The sequence below is a fragment of the Pogoniulus pusillus genome, unplaced genomic scaffold (genome assembly GCF_015220805.1).
Source record: "Pogoniulus pusillus isolate bPogPus1 unplaced genomic scaffold, bPogPus1.pri scaffold_77_arrow_ctg1, whole genome shotgun sequence".
Taxonomy (NCBI): domain Eukaryota; kingdom Metazoa; phylum Chordata; class Aves; order Piciformes; family Lybiidae; genus Pogoniulus; species Pogoniulus pusillus.
The window spans coordinates 46,476-63,021 of record NW_026974722.1 but is presented as its reverse complement, the minus strand read 5'-3'; the positions used below and the strand labels follow the sequence as shown (position 1 = coordinate 63,021).

The 16,546-nt window shown below is 58.8% G+C and overlaps 1 long non-coding RNA gene across 1 annotated transcript in view; it reads right to left on the bottom strand.

Annotated features, from left to right (window-relative positions):
* LOC135174554 (uncharacterized) overlaps positions 1 to 16,546 on the bottom strand; it is a 53,701-nt gene that overhangs the window by 25,312 nt on the left and 11,843 nt on the right. The window contains exons 4-6 of the long non-coding RNA XR_010301990.1: positions 15,992 to 16,058; positions 11,031 to 12,049; positions 10,193 to 10,369 (exon numbers count right to left, since the gene is read on the bottom strand). This is a non-coding gene — a long non-coding RNA (uncharacterized LOC135174554). The remainder of the gene's footprint in view (positions 1 to 10,192; positions 10,370 to 11,030; positions 12,050 to 15,991; positions 16,059 to 16,546) is intronic.

The following is a 16,546-nucleotide window of genomic DNA, read 5'->3' as shown; positions in this document are numbered from 1 at the left end:
AGGCATTGGGAGGGAGTAGGAGAGAACTGTTAGGGACTGGGAGCGAGTTGGGAGGGAACTGGGAGGTACTGGAAAGGGATTTGGAGGGACTGGGAGGGGAGGGCTGGGGACTGGAACAGAAGTGGTAGGGACTGGGACAGACTGAGAGGGGACATGAAGGTGTGTTGGAGATACTGGATGGAATTGGGAAGCACTGGGATGGGACTGGGCAGGAACTGCGAGGAAACTGGGAGGGTGTGGGAGGGAACCGGCAAAGACTGGGAGGGACTGGAGGGGACTGGGAAGAACTGGATGGGGAGTGGGAGGGACTGGAACAGAAGTGGGAGGGGAATGGAAGGGACTGGGAGGGAACTGGACCCCAACTGGGGCAAACTGGGCCCAAACTGGGACACACTCAACCCAAACTGCAGGGGAGTGGTCGCAGACTGGGGGGGTCTGGTCCCAAACTGGGGCACACTGGAACAAAACTGGGGGGGACTGGTCCCGAACTGGGACGCACTGTTCCCAAATTGGGGGGGCTGGTCCCAAACTGGGACACACTGTTCCCAAATTGGGGGGGGCTGGTCCCGAACTGGGACGCACTGTTCCCAAATTGGGGGGGGCTGGTCCCGAACAGGGACACACTGTTCCCAAACTGGGGGGGACTGGTCCCAAACTGGGACACACTGTTCCCAAACTGGGGGGACTGGTCCCGAACTGGGACGCACTGTTCCCAAACTGGGGGGACCGGTCCCGAACTGGGACGCACTGTTCCCAAACTGGGGGGGACTGGTCCCGAACAGGGACACACTGTTCCCAAACTGGGGGGGACTGGTCCCGAACTGGGATGCACTGTTCCCAAACTCGGAGGGACTGGTCCCAAACTGGGACGCACTGGAACAAAACTAGGGGGGACTGGTCCCGAACTGGGACGCACTGTTCCCCAAACTGGGGGGACTGGTCCCGAACTGGGATGCACTGTTCCCAAACTGGGGGGACTGGTCCCAAACTGGGGGGGCTGGTCCCAAACTGGGATGCACTGGAACAAAACTGGGGAGGCTGGTCCCGAACTGGGACACACTGTTCCCAAACTGGGGGGGCTGGTCCCGAACTGGGGCGCACTGTTCCCAAACTGGGGGGGCTGGTCCCGAACTGGGGCGCACTGTTCCCAAACTGGGGGGGCTGGTCCCGAACTGGGACACTCTGTTCCCAAACTGGGGGGACTGGTCCCGAACTGGGATGCGCTGTTCCCAAACTGGGGAGGCTGGTCCCGAACTGGGATGCACTGTTCCCAAACTGGGGGGGACTGGTCCCGAACTGGGACACACTGTTCCCAAACTGGGGGGACTGGTCCCGAACTGGGACACACTGTTCCCAAACCGGGGGGCTGGCCCAGCGCAGCCAATGGGAGCGCTGCTGCCCGAGCCCCGCTGGCCAATCAGAGCGTGGCTCTGGCCCTCCTGCTCTGTCAGCGCCGGGAGGGAGGGAGGGGCGAGGGAGACCAAACGGCGGCAGGGGCACAGAGGAGGCTCCCAGCGCCCCCAGAGCAGCTCCCAGCGCCTCCAGGTAAGATTCCCAGTCCCATCAAGCCCCCTCCCAGTCCCTCCCAATTCCTCTGCAGTGCCTTCCAGTTCCCTCCCAGACCTCTCCCAGCCCCTCTCTAATCCCATCCCAGTCCCTGCCCAATCCTGCTCCAGTCTCTTCCAGACCACCTCCCAATCCCTCCCAGTCTGTCCCAGTGCTTCCTAGGATCACTTTCAGTTCCCATCCAGGCCCCTTCCAAGCCCTCTCATTCCAGTCCTTTCCCAGTACAACCCAGTCCCAATCCAGTCCTTACCAGGTCCATCCCAGTCTCCTTTCAGTCTCTCTCTGTCCCTCCCAGTCCCTTCCAACTACCTTTCAGACCCTCCCAATTCCTTCTCATTCCCTTCCCAGTCCCTTCTAAGTCCCCTCCCAGTCACCCACAATCCATTCCAGATCCCTTCCCATTCCCTCCAAGTCCCCTCCCACTCCATCTCAGTCAATCCCATTCCCCTCCCTGTCCCATCCCAGCACCTCCCAGGCCCATTCCCCTCCCTGACACCTCTCGGGCCCCTGCCCAGTCCCACCCAATCCCTCCCAGTCCCCCCCCCAGTTCCGCTTAATCCTTCCCAGTCCATCCCACTCCCTGCCACTCCATCCCAAGGCCCTCCCAGTCCTTCCCAGTCTCCCACAGTTCCTCTGAATCCCACCCACTCCCTCCCAAATCCCTCCCAGTCCCATCCCTGTCTCTCACAACCGCATTCCACTCCCTTCCCAGTACATCTCACTCCCACTCCTCTCCGATTGCCTCCCAGTCCCCTCCCAGTCACTCACAAACCATTCCAGATCCCTTCCCATTCTCTCCCAATCCCATCCCACTTCCATCAATCCCTCCCATTCTCTTCCCAGTCCCATTCCAGGACCTCCCAGTCCCATTCCCCTCCCTCACACCTCTCAGGCACCTTCCCAGCCTCACCCAATCCTTCCCAGTCACTTCAGTCATTCATAGATCCCTTCCCAGTCCATCCCACTCCTTCCCACTCCCAGTCCTCCCCAGCCCCTTCCAGGCCTCTCCCAGTTCCCTCGCACTCCTCTCCCAGTCCCAATCCAGTCCTTACAGGTCCATCCCAGTCACCTCCCAGTCTCTCTCAGTCCAACCCGGTCCCTTCCCAGCCCAACTCCAGTCCCCTCCCATTTCCTCCCAGTCCCTCACTATCCCATCACACTCCTTTCCCACTACATCCCACTGCCCTACCAGTCCTTTTCAGTCCTTTCCAGCTCCATCCCAGTCCCCTCCCACTCCCTCCTAGTCCCTTTCTATTGCCATTCCACTCACTCACAACCATTCCAGATCCATTCCAAATCTCTCCCACTCCATCCCACTATATCCCAGTCCCCTCCACTAACTCCCATGCCCCTATCCCTCTCTCCCAGGCCCTCCACATCCCCTCCCAGGCCATCCCAGTCCCTCCCAATCCCTCCACTCCATCCCTCATCCTTTCCCACTTCCCTCCCACTACCTCTCAGTCCCTCCAAGTCACCTCCCACGCCTTGCCAGTCCCTCACAATCCCACCCCAGTCCTACCCAATCCCTCCTGGTCTCCTTCCAGTCCTCCTCAGTCCTTTCCAGGCCTCTCCCAATCCAAATCCAGTCCTTACCAGCCCCTTCCCACTCCCCTTCCCATCTCTTTCCCTTCCCTCCCAATCCCCTCCCAGTCTCACCCAGCCCCCTTCCAATCCTTCCCAGTCCATCCCACTAGCTCCCAGTACATCCCAGTCCCCTCCCAGTCCCTCACAATGCCTTCCAGGCCACCCCAACTACCTTTCACACCCTCCCACTACCTTCCCAGTCCCCTCCCACTCTGGCCCAGTCCCATCCCAGACACTCACAATCCATTCCAGATCCCGTCCCATTCCCTCCCAATGCCCTCCCAGGCCACTCTCCTCCCTGACACCTCTCAGGCCCCTTCCCACTCCATGGCAATGCCCTCCCAGTCTCCTCTAAGTCCTTCCCAGTTCCTCTCAATCCCTCCCACTCCCCTCCCAGTCCCTTCCTGGCCTCTCCCAGTTCCCTCATACACCTCTCCCAGTCCCAATCCAGTCCTATCTCAGTTCCCTCCCAGTCCTCTCCCACTTCCTCTCAGTCCTCTATCACTCCCACCCAGCCTCATCCCAATCCTTCCCAGTCCATCTCACTAGCTCCCAGTATATCCCAGTCCCCTTCCAGTCACTCACAATTCATTCCAGATCCCTTTCCCTTCCCTCCCAATCCCCTTCCACTCCCTCCCACTCCATCTCATTCCTCTCCCACTTCCCAGCAGTCTCTCCCATTCCCCTCCCTGTCCCACCCCAGCACCTCCCAGTCCCACCCAATCCCCCCCAGTCCCCTCACAGTTCCACTCACTTTTTCCCAGATCCCTTCCCAGTCCATCCCAATGCCCTCCTGGTCTCCTCTCAGTCTTTCCTAGTCTCTCCCAGTTCCTCTGAATCCTACCCACTCCCTCCCAATGCCTTCCCAGTCCCTTCCAGGCCACCCCAACTACCTTTCACCTCCTCACACTACCTTTCCACTCCCCTGCCAGTCTCTTCCCAGTCCCCTCCCAGGCACTCACAATCCATTCCAGATCCCTTCCCATTCCTTTCCAATCCCCTCCCACTCTACCTCCTTCTTCTTCTTCTTCCCATCAGTCCCTCCCATTCCCTTCCCTGCCACCTCTCAGGCCCCTTCCCAGTCCCACCCAATCCCCCACAGTCCCCTCCCACTTCTGCTCCTTCCCAGATCCCTTCAGATCCCTTCCCACACCATCCCACTCCCTCCCAGTCCATTCCAATGCCCTCTCAGGCTCCTCCTGGTCCTTCCCCGTTCCTCTCAATTCCACCCACTCTCTCCAATCCTCTCCCAGTCCCATCCCAGTCTCTCACAATCCCACTCCAGTCCTACCCAATCCCTCCCAGTCCTTCTCAGTCCCTTCCTGGCCTCTCCCAGTCCCCTCACAGTCCTCTCCCAGTCCCAATCCAGTCTTTACCAGGTCCATCCCAGTCCCTCCCAGTCCTCTATCACTCCCACCCAGCCCCCTCCCAATCATTCCCAGTTCCTCCCACCAGCTCCCACTATATCCCAGTCCCCTACCAGTCACCTCCCACTCCCTCTCAATCCCCTCCAAGTCCCTTCCAGCCCCCTCCAACTACCTTCCCAATCCCCTCACAGTTCCACTCACTCCCAGATCCCTTCCCAGTCCATCCCACTCCCTCCCAGTCCATTCCAATGCCCTCCCAGTCCTGCCCAGCTGCTCTGAATCCCATCCACTCCCTCCCAATCCCCTACCAGTCTCTCACAATCCCATTCCAGTCCTTTCCCAACACATCCCACTCCCCTCCCAATCCTTTCCAATCTCCTCCCAATCCCCTATCAGTCCCACACAGCCCCACCCAATCCTTCCCACTCCATCCAACTAGCTCCCAGTATATCCCAGTCTCCTTCCAGTCCCCTCACACTCCCTCTCAATACTCTCCCAGGGCCTTCCAGGCCACCCCAACTACCTTTCACACCCTCACACTGCCTGCCCATTCCCCTCCCAGTATCTTCCCTGTCCACTCCCACTCTGGCCCAGTCCCCTCCAGTCACTCACAATCCATTCCAGATCCCTTCCTATTCCCTCCCAATGCCCTCCTACTCCAGCCCAGTGCATCCCATTCCTCCCCCAGTTCCCACCACTTCCTCCCATTACCATCCCTGTCCCTCCCAGACCCATTCTCCTCACTGCCACCTCTCAGTCACCTTCCCAGTCTCTCATAATCCCATTCCAGTCATTTCCCAGTACATCCCACTCGCCTCCCAGTCCTTCTCTGTCCCTTCCACTCCTCTCCCATTTTCCTCCCAGTCCTAATCCAGTCCTTAGCAGGTCCACCTCAGTCCCCTCCCAGTCTCAGTTCAACTCCAGTCCCTCCCAACCTCTCCCAGTTCCTCTCAATCCACTCCCAGTCCCTCTCAATCCACTCCCAGTCCCACCCAGCCTCACCCAATCCTTCCCAGTCCATCCCACTAGTTCCCAGTACATCCCAATCCCTTCCAATCCCCTCCCACTCTCGCTCAGTGCCCTCCCAGTCTCTCATAATCCATTCCAGACCCCATCACATTCCCTCCCAATCCCCTCCCACTCCCTCCAAGCCCAGCCCATTCCTTTCTAACTTCCCATCAGTCTCTCCCATTCCCCTCCCTGCCCCATCCCACTACCTCCCAGTCCCATTCCCCTCCCTGGCACCTCTCAGGCCCCTTCCCAGTCCCCTCCCAGTTCAGCTCAGTTGTTCCCAGTCCCACCCACTCTCTCTCAGCCCCCTCCCAGTCCCAGCCCAGTCTCTCACAATCCAATTCCACTCCTTTCCCAGGACATCCCACTCCCCTCCCTGTCCTTTTCAGTCCCTTCCAGATCTTTCCCAGTACCCTCACAGGCATCTCCTAGTCCCTCCCAGTCTCAGTCCAGTCGTCATCAGGTCCATCCCAGTCTCTCCCAGTCCCTCCCAAGCCCCTATCAGTCCCACCCAGCCCTCCCCCAATCCTTCCCAGTCCATCCCACAGTCTCCCAGTATATCCCAGTCCCCTTCCAGTCCTTTCCCATTCCCTCCCATTTCTCCACAAGTTCCCATGAGGCCCTTACAATCTCCTCCCTATCCCATCCCAGTACTTCCCAGTCCCACTTCCCTCCCTGCCACCTCACAGGCCCCTTCCCAGTCCCATCCAATCCCTCACAGTCCCCTCCCAGTTCCACTATTCCCAGTCCACCCCACTCCCAGTCTCCTCCCGGTCCTTCCCAGTTCCTCTGAATCCCACCCACTCCCTACAACCCCCTCCCAGTCCCACCCCAGTCTCTTTCAATCCCATCCCACTCCTTTCCCAGTACATCCCAGTCCCCTCCCACTTCTTCTCAGTACCTTCCAGGCTTCTCCCAATCCCAATCCAATCCTCACCAGTCCCTTCCCAGTCCATCCCAATCCCCTCCTAGTCCCTTCCAGTGCCCTCCAACTACCTTGCACACCCTCCCACTACCTTTCCACTCCCCTCCCACTCTGGCCTAGTCCCCTCCCAGTCCCAATCCATTCCAAACCCCTTCCCATTCTCCCCAATCCTCTCCCTGGCCCAGTCCCCTCCCTGCCACCTCTCAGTCCCCTCCCAGTCCTTCTCAGTCCCTTCCAGGCCTATCCCAGTTCCCTCACAGTCCTCTCCCAGTACCTCCCAGTCCAAATCCAGTCCTTACCAGGTCCATCCCGGTCCCTTCCCAGTCCCATTCCAGTCCTCTCCCATTTCCTTCCAATCCTCTATCACTCCCACCCAGCCCCTTCCCAATCCTTCCCAGTCCATCCCCCTAGCTCCCAGGCTATCCCAATCCCTTCCCAGTCCCCTCCCACTCTCTCACAATCCATTCCAGATCCCCTCCCAGGCCATCTCATTCCTCTCCCACTTCCCATCAGTCCCTCCCAATCCCCCCCCAGTTCCATCCCAGTCTCACAATTCCATTCCAGGCCTTTCCCAGTACATCCCAGTCCTTCTCAGACCCTTCCAGGCCTCTCCTAATACCCTCCCAGTCCTCTCCCAGTCCCAATCCAGTCTTTAACCAGGTCCAACCCATTCCCCTCCCATTCTCTCTCTGGCCTTCCCCCCCCTTCCCAGTTCCACACCAGTTCCTCCCAGTCCATCCCACTGCCCTCTCAGTCCCTTCGCAGTACCTCCCAGTCCCATACCCCTCCATGCCACCTCAGTCCCCTTCCCAGTCCATCCCAGTCCCCTCGAGTCTCTCCCAGATCCCTTCCCAGTCCATCCAACTCTCTCCCAGTTCCTCTGAATCCCACCCACTCCCTCCCAGTCCCTCACAATCCCATTCCACTCCTTTCCCAGTACTTTCACACTCCCAGTCCTTCCCAGTCCCTTCCAGGCCCATCCCAGTTCTCTCACAGTCCTCTCCCAGTCCCAATCCAGTTCTTGCCAGGTCCATCCCAGTCCCCTCCCAGTCTCTCCCAGTCCCTCCCAGGTCTCTATCACTCCCACCCAGTCCTCTCCCAATCCTTCCCAGTCTATCCTACTGGCTCCCAGTATATCCCAGTCCCCTTCCAGTCTCCTCCATCAGCTCCCAATCCCCTATGACTCTCTCCCAGTCCCTCCAAATCCCCTCCCAGTCCCTTCCCAGTCTCCTCCCACTGCCTCCCAGTCCCTCCCAGTCCCTCATCCTTTCCCACTTCCCTCCCACTACCTCGCAGTCTCCTCCCACTCCTCGCCAGTCCCTCCCAATCCCATCCCACTCCCCATCTGCTCCTCCTGTTCCCCTCCATGGCTCTCCCAGTCACTCACAATCACTCCCAGTCCCTCATCAATCCCTTCCCACTCCATCCCACTCCCTCCCAGTCTCCTCCCAATCTCTCCTAGTTCCTCTGAATACACCCCCAGTCTAGCCTGGTCCCCTCCTAGTCCTTCTCAGTGTCTCCCAAACCCCTCCCAGTCTGGCTCAGTCTCTCCAAGTCCCTCCCAGACCATCCCATTCCTCTTCCAGTTCCAAGTAGTCCCTCGCAATCCCCTCCCAGTCTCTCCCAATCCCTCCCAGTCACTCATTTATTCCTTCCCACTCCACCCCAGTCCCTCCCAGTCTCTCTGAATTCCTCCCACTCTCTCCCAATCCCTTCCAGTCCCTCCCAATCTCTCCACATTCATTCCACATCCCCTCCCACTCTCTCCCAATCCCTTCCAGTCCATCCCAGTCCCCTCCCATTTCCTCCCAGTCCCCATCAGTCCCACCCAGCTCCCGTCCCAGTCCATTCCTCTACCTCCCAGTATATCCCATTCCCCTTCCAGTCCCCTCCAGGAACTCCCAATCCCTATCACTCTCTCCCAGTCCCTCCAATTCCCCTCCCACTCCCTCCAAATCCCCTCCCAGTCTCTCTCAGTTCCTCTGCAGGCTTCCCACTCCCTCCCAGTACTTCTCAGTGCCTCCCAAACCCCTCCCAGTCTGGCTCAGTCTCAGCCTCTCCAAGTCCTTTCCCAGTCCCTCCAAGTCCATCCCATTCCTCTCCCTGTTCCCATCAGTCCCTCCCATTCCCCTTCCTGTCCCATCCCAGGACCTCCCAGTCCCATTCCCCTCCCTCACACCTCTCACTCCCATTCCAGCCCATCCCACTCCTTCCCAGTCCATCCCAGTCTCTTGCAATCCCCCCAGAGCCTTTCCCAATACCCTCCCATGCCAAATTCCCTCTCAGTCTCTTCCAATTCCTTCTGATCCCTTCCAGATGCCTTCCCACTCCCTCCCATTGCCAGTCCAGTCCCCTCTAAGTCCAGCCCAGTCTCTCTCAGTCCTTCCCAGTCCCCTTCCAGTCCCACCCAGCCCCTCACAATCCCTCCCTCTCCATTCCACTATCTCCCAGTATATCCCAGTCTCCTTCCAGTCCCCTCAGTAACTCCCAATCCCCTATCACTCTCTCCCAGTCCCTCCAATTCCCCTCCCAGCCCCTTCCCAGTCCCCTCCCACTACCTCCCAGGCCTCCCCCATCCCGATCCCTTCAGGCCATCCCTGATGCCTTCCCAGACCCCTCCCTCTCCTCCCAATCCCTCCCAGTCACTCTCACTTCCACTGAATCCCTCTCACTGCCTCCCAAACACCTCCCAGTCTGCCTCAGTCTCTCTCAGCCTCTCCAAGTCCCTTCCCAGTCCCTCCCATTCCACTCCCAGTTCCCATCAGTCCCTCCAAATCCCCTCACAGGCCCTTCCCAGTCCATCCCACTCCTCCCACTCAATCCCAATGCCCTCCCAGTCTCCTCCCAATCCCAGTCTCTCCCACTTCCACTGAATCCATCCCAATCCCTCCCAGTCTGGCCCTGTCCTCTCCTAGTTCCTTCCCCATTGCCTTCATTCCCATTCCTGTCCTTTCCTCCTCCATCCCATTTCCCTCCCAGCCCCTCCCCAGTCCATCCCAGTCTCTCTCAGTCCCAGTCCCTTCCAGTCCTCTCCCATTTCTTCCCAACCCCCTTCAGCCCTACCCATTCCCCTCCCAGTCACTCACATTCCCTCCCAGGCCCTCATGCATCCCTTCCCACTCCATCCCAATGCCCTCCCAGTCTCCTCCCAATCCCTCCTGGTGTCTCTCAGTCCCTCTGGACCCCTCCCAGCCGGGCAGCAGAAAGGCAGCAGCAGGAGCACATCCCAGCAGTAAAAGGATGTTAAATCCACCCCGACACAGGCACACAAAAGCCTCTGCAGGCAGCACAGCCTCGGCCCCTAGCCCAGCCCCTGCTCAGCTGCCCTGGCACCGCTGCCTCTGGGGCTCCACTGCACCAGCACCAACTGCACTGCGGCACAGGCTGCTGGCACAGCTGCCTCTCTGCCCAAGCACAGCCCTGAGCACCAAGTGGCACAGCTGCACAAGTGACCTGCTTTGGCCAGCACAGCAACGAGGCCCAGGCAGCTCTGCCTTCTGGCTGCCACCTCCTGCACAGTGCCCCCAGAGTGCCCCTGAGGGGAACAGCTCCCTGAGGGAGACCTTAGCTGCAGCAGCACTGCCCAGCAGCCTCTCCAGCGCAGAGGCCTCTCCCCACACCTGAACACCCCCTTCAGTTTTCACTCCCTCACACCCTGAGCTTCTCCTCTGCAACCATCAGCACACTGAAAGGCCTAAGAGAAGGCTTTAAGCAAGGCTGGCACTTGGCAGCAACTCACCACAGAGACATTTCTGCCCCCACAGCCACAGGAAATCCATTTCTGAACCAGCTGCAAGCAGCAATTGCATTTCAAACAGCTCCACGGCCTGGTACCAAAGCATCCCACCCTGCCAGGGCTTGGGGCTGAGGCTGAGTGCAGATCTGCAGCTGGGCTGGGGCAAAGCAGTTCAGCTCCCTGCAAAAAGAGAGAACAAACACAGCAGAGAACTCTCACCCAGGCACAAACAACAGAGACAGAAGAGGGAGGCAACCTCCAGAGGACCCCAGGCCAACTTAGATGCCCACAGTGCTCCTTCTGATGCCCCTGAACCCTGCTGCATCACCCCAGGCCCATTTTACCTGTCCCCAGACCCTTTCGAGGGCCCCCAGGCTCACTGCAGATGAGCCCAGAAGCCTCTAGCACAGCCCCAGAACCTTCTAGAGACCCCCAGAACCCCTCCCAAATCTCTCCCACGGGCCTCCCCATAAGGCCCCCCAAATCCTTCCCCAGGTTGTCCCCCCCAGGGACCCCCAAACCCCTCCCAGGCCTCTCCCCCGACCCAGCAGGCCTCAGCCTCTCCCACCCCCCCCAGGCCCAGGCCCCGCGGCCTCGCCCCCAACTTTGACCCCTCAGGACCTCCCCCACGGCCTCCCGGACCCCCCCCCCCCCAAATCCAGGCCCTTGCCCCCTCCCCCCCCCCCCGGGTATGTGTCCCTGCCCCTCCCCTTCCTCCTCTCCCTGTCCCCTCCAGGCCGCTGGGGACGCTCCAAGCCCTCCCCCCACTGACCACTGCCCCCCCCAGCGGCGACCCCCACCCCACACAGACCTCTCCCCCTCCTCTCCGACCCCCACTCACCACCTCCGGGGCCCAGACGCCCCCCGGGCAGCCTTCAGAGTGGCTCTGTCCCCTGCGCCCCTCCCTGCGGCCAGGCCTGAGCGCTCTGCGCATGCGAGAGGGGAGGGGTTGGCGGGAACCGCCCCCGGAGCCACCTTGGTGCGGTCAGCGTCGCAGGCGGGACGTCGGCGCCATCTTGGTGAGGTCACCGCCGAGCCTGCGCTGCCGGCGGCGCCGTCGTGGTGAGGGCACTGCCAGCCTAGGAGCGGGCAGCGCCAGCTCACGGGGGGCGGTGCCAGCTTGCAGAGGGTCACTGCCAGCCTGCGGTGAGCCGTGGCGACTCGGTCAGGGCATTGCCAGCTTGCTGCGGGCAGCGCCAGGACCGCGGCGTTGAGCGCCGTATTGGTGAGGTCACCGCCGGCTTGCGGAGTTTCGGCGCCGTATGGATGAGGCCAGAGCCAACTCGTGGCGCTCGGCGCCGTATTGATGAAGTCACAGCAAGTCCGTCGCTCTTGGCGCCATCTTGGTGAGGTCACTACAACTCGGTGAGAGTAGTGACAGCTTGCAGAGGGTCACTGCAACTCTGCGGCGAGTGGTGGCGACTCAGTGAGGGCATTGTCAGCCTGCCGTGTGCAGTGCCAACTCGGTGAGGGCATTGCCAGCCGGCCGCGGCCAGTGTCAGATTGCTGCCTGCAGCGGCAGCCCGCGGCGCCATATTGTTAAGGTCACCACCGGCTTGCGGTGTTTCGGCGCCGCATTGATGAGGTCACAGCGAGACCGTCGCGCTCGGCGCCATCTTGGTAAGGTCACATTCAGCCTATCGCGCTTGTCGCCATATTAGTGAGGTCTCTTGCAGAGCTTAGCGCTCGGCGCCATATTGGTAAGGTCCCCTCCAACCCGTCGCGTTCAATGCTATCTTGGTGAGATCAGTGCCCACTCGGTGAGGGCAGTGCCAGCTTGCAGATGGCCACTGACAGGCTGCGGCGAGCGGTGGCGATTCGGTGAGGGCCTCAGCAGCGCCCCCAGGCCAGGCTGCAGTGCTGCGGGGACAAGCTGAGGGCCTGAGTGGGCACTGGGGGGTGCTGGGCGGGGACGGGGAGGGGCTGGGGGATTAGTGGGGGCATACAAGGAGGCGAGTGGGGGTCTCTGGGAGGCCAGTGGGAGGGTCTGCGGGTCCCTGGGAGGTCCCGAGGAGGGTCTGGGGGTCCCTGGGAGGTCCCGGGGTTCCCTGAGCCCTCCCCCCGCAGGCTCTGGGTCTCCCGGGGGGCTGGAGGCCTGCGGGGGGAGGTCTCCTCCTTCCTGGAGCTGCTGGGGCTGTGCTGGAGACCATCGGCCGCTTCGGAGGGGCGGGGCAGGGGCAGGCCCCGCCCACGCCAGAGGACGCACCAATCAGCTGCTAACCAGTTCCTTCCCCCCAATAAAGCACCAAACTCCGCCAGGTGGACCCTGCCTTCATTTATGCAAATGAGGGGGCGGGGCACAGGGGTGACCATGCCCACAGCCCCCACAGGATCCACCAATCAGCTGCTGACCCTCCTGGTAACCCCTCCCCAACCCCCAACACATCTCCAAGGTACTCAAAGGCAGAGCCTGATATTGAAATGTATGCAAATGAGGGAGGCAGAACAAGCGGCAAACCACGCCCACCACAATCCACCAATCAGCAGCCACCTCCTGAACTCCTCCTCCAAAGGAAGCTCCAAATCTGTCACCATTCTATTGGTAACTGTGGGGCGGGGGCGCGGCCGAGGGGGCGGGGCCAGGCACAGCAAGGGGGAGAGGGCGTGGCTACAGAAAGGGTGGGGACTACACACAGCATGGGAAGAGGGCGTGGCCATGGAGGGGGCGGGGAATAGGCATTGCACTGAGGGGGCGTGGCTCAGAAAGAAAGGGGCGGGGACTAGACAGCAAGGGGACAGGGGGTGAGGCTATGCAAATAAGGAGGCAGCAACCAGAGCCAGGCAAGAAAGGCCAGGGAGGGGGCGTGGCTCCGCAGCCCGGGGGGCGTGGCTCCGCCAGCCCACTCCTCCTGCAGCAGCAGACCCCTGCAGACCCCTGCAGTGCCCTAGAGACATCTCCAGACTCCTACAGACAACTTCAGACCTTTCCAAGGGCTCTGCAGACCCTTACAGACCCCTGCAAACTCTTCACACCTCTAAGACCTCTACACACAGCCACAGCCTCCTCTGCAGAGCCCTGCAGCCCCCTCCACACCTTCAATGGATTCCTGCAGACACTTAACAGATGCCTGACAGAGCTCCACAGACCCCTGCAGACCTTTACAAGATGCCTGCAGACACCTGCGGGCCCAGAACAGAAACCTCCACACACCTGCTGAATGCTACAGACACCTGCACACCCCTCCAGCCTCCTAGAGACCTCTAGGGACCCCTCCCGACCTTTCCATAGAGCCCTGCAGACCCCTGCATGTCTTTAAGAGGCCCCTAGAGACCCCCACAGACCTCTACAGACTGCCAGAGAACCCTGCAGACCCCTACAGACACCTCGAGACCTTTGCAAGGCACCTCAAGACCTTCACAGCCTTTTGAGACACCTACAGCACCACAGACACCTCTACCGACCCCTAACCACCTCCACAGACACCCAGAGAGCTCCACAGACACCCAGAGAGCCCTCCAGGCCCCTAAGGGTACCTACAGATGCCCCCAGACCCCCGCACACGTGCAGACAGCGCCGCAAAGGCTACTTACGGTCTCAGATGAAAAACTTTAGAGACTGAAGAAATCAAAAACCAAACTGCCAGATTCCCTCACACAACTTTCTACATGACCTCAGCAAACCCCTTTCACTTCACATCGCTTCTGACACCCACTCTGGGAGCTGGACACTCCTTCTCTCCCTGAGGCCGGGAGAAAGATCTGGTGAACGTGGCAGCACGTGGCAGAGGGTCAAGACTTAAGCAGACACCTGATTGCTACCACAGCTCAGAAACGACTGAGACACATGCCCTCCTCCCAAACCTAGCAGTTAGGAAGTGCTACAGCTGCACCAGGTCACACTGGGATCTGCTTCTTGCACAGGATGCAGCAGATTCTGGTCCATAGCTCAGAGAGGATTGCTTAGCTACTGCTGTTTATAAACACGAACCAAAAACAACCACAAAAACAAAGGCTCAGAGCTGGAAACAGTTCTCAGCAGTGCAGCAAAATCCCTTTCTTTTATTCCATAGAGAGGTGCTGCAGTGACCTCAGGGGTTTTTAAGTCAAAAGCTGCTTGCTGGAATCACAGAATCAGTCAGGGTCAGAAGGGACCACAAGGACCTCGTTCCAGAGACACTTCACACTAGCCCGAGCCAAAACTAGAACGGTAGGAAAACAGACAAATCACAAAACATAGGACTGCCTTAACTGTCCTACACTGTAACTAGCAGCACCAAGTCCCAATCAATTCAGAGCCTTGGCACTGTTTCTCCTTGAAGATTTTAACCCTGGACACAAAGGAGTCCTGCTCTCAGGCATGGGATTACAATAAAAGTGACTCAAATGACTCAAAAGGGTAACACAAATGCCTTTTCCTGACCAATCTCTCTACATGTTCCTATGATGCTCCACTAACTCCCTCCTTCAGAGTGGCTAACAGTCTCCAACAGACATTGCACCAGCAGCTACCCTGAAGATCTGTAACCAGCTGAGTGAAGGGCTGTAAAACAAATTCACCTCCTTCAGAAAGCTTCTCATCAGTTACACAGAGCAGTCAGAGCCTGCTTCCATTCACATCTTTCTTTATCAGAACTTGTGCTCCCTGAGTCCCCGGGAAGCTCCTAGAATCTTCCAGAGCACAAGCACAGGATTTTGTGCATGCTTTGATCACCCAGAGAAAACTTACAGAGCTGACATCTTCAACTCTGGTTTTTCCCTTCCTTCACTCCAAAGGCCAGAGAAGAAGTAGTCAACTGCAAATGCCAAGCAACTTCACTCCCGAATGATGCATTTGAAGACAATGACCATTAAGGGCAAATGTCAAGCATCTTGTTAACCTACTCCCATGTGCCTTGTCTGTACTGAGTGCAGCCAGCATCCTTCATGCACTTCATGCTGCTTCTCTGAGGGAGCTCAGTTGTATGCCTCTCTTAAAGAAAGCATCAAGAATGAAATGGGACTCTCCTGAAATCAGAAGCACAGGCAATGCATAACCATTCTTTACAGCCCCAGTTACAAACTGACATAACTTTGAATATGCCTAATGCCCTGCAGAGTTAACTAAGGAAAACCTAAGTTACAGCTGTAATAGAGAAGTTAATGTAACAGAGGTCAAATTTAATAGAGGCATGAAATTGAACAAGGCCAAGGGCAGGGTTCTGCACTTTGGCCACAACAACCCTGAGCAGCACTGCAGGCTGGGGACAGAGGGGCTGAGAGCAGCCAGGCAGAGAGGGCCCTGGGGGTGCTGGCAGAGAGGAGCTGAAGCTGAGGCAGCAGTGTGCCCAGGTGGGCAGCAGAGCCAACGGCATCCTGGGCTGGCTCAGGAGCAGTGTGGGCAGCAGGACAAGGGAGGTTCTTCTGCCCTTGCGCTCAGCACTGCTCAGGCCACCCCTTGAGTACTATGTCCAGTTGTGGGCTCCTCCATTGCAGAGAGCTGTTGAGGTGCTGGAAGGTGTTTGGAGAAGGGCAGCAAGGCTGGGGAGGGGCCTGGAGCACAAACCCTATGAGGAGAGGCTGAGGGAGCTGGGGGTGTGCAGCCTGCAGCAGAGGAGGCTCGGGGCAGAGCTCACTGCTGTCTGCAGCTGCCTGCAGGGAGGCTGTAGCCAGCTGGGATTGGGCTCTGCTGCCAGGTAGCCAGCACCAGAACAAGGGGACACAGTCTCAAGTTGTGCCAAGAGAGCTATAGGCTGGTTGTTAGGCATTTAGTGCCAGGGTCCAGTTGATTGGTTAGGGCTGGGTGCTAGGTTGGACTGGATGATCTTGGAGGTCTCTTCCAGCCTGGCTGATTCCATGATATGGCAAATATCCACTTTTACTTACCATCAGAAACAAAGGAAGCTCCATCTTTGAAGACCACAACAGCAGGCAACTCAGGCAAGGTCACATACTGAAAGAGGTGTTTTCAGTTAGTCCAGGGAAGATGAAAAGACTTTGAAAGACACCAGCAACATTCAAATGTGGAAATGTCACTCATTCAAGTACAGTTTTCCCCATTATTTTCTGTTATTCTTATTGTGACCTTCCAGTAGCTGAAGGGGGCCTGCAAAAAAGCTGGGCAGAGACTTTTTAGGCTACCACGTAGGGACAGGACTAGGGGCAATGGAGCAAAGCTGGAAGTGGGGAAGATTCAGACTGGATGTGAGGAAGAAGTTGCTCAGCAGGAGAGTGGTGAGAGCCTGGAATGGGTTGCCCAGGGAGGTGGTTGAGGCCTCATCCCTGGAGATGTTTAAGGCCAGGTTGGATGAGGCTCTGGACAGCCTGCTCTAGGGCAGGGTGTCTCTGCCCATCGCAGAGGGGTTGCAACTAGATGATCCCTGTGGTCCCTTCCAACCCTGACTGATTCTAGGATTCTAGAGGTGATTAGTGGGAAGCTCC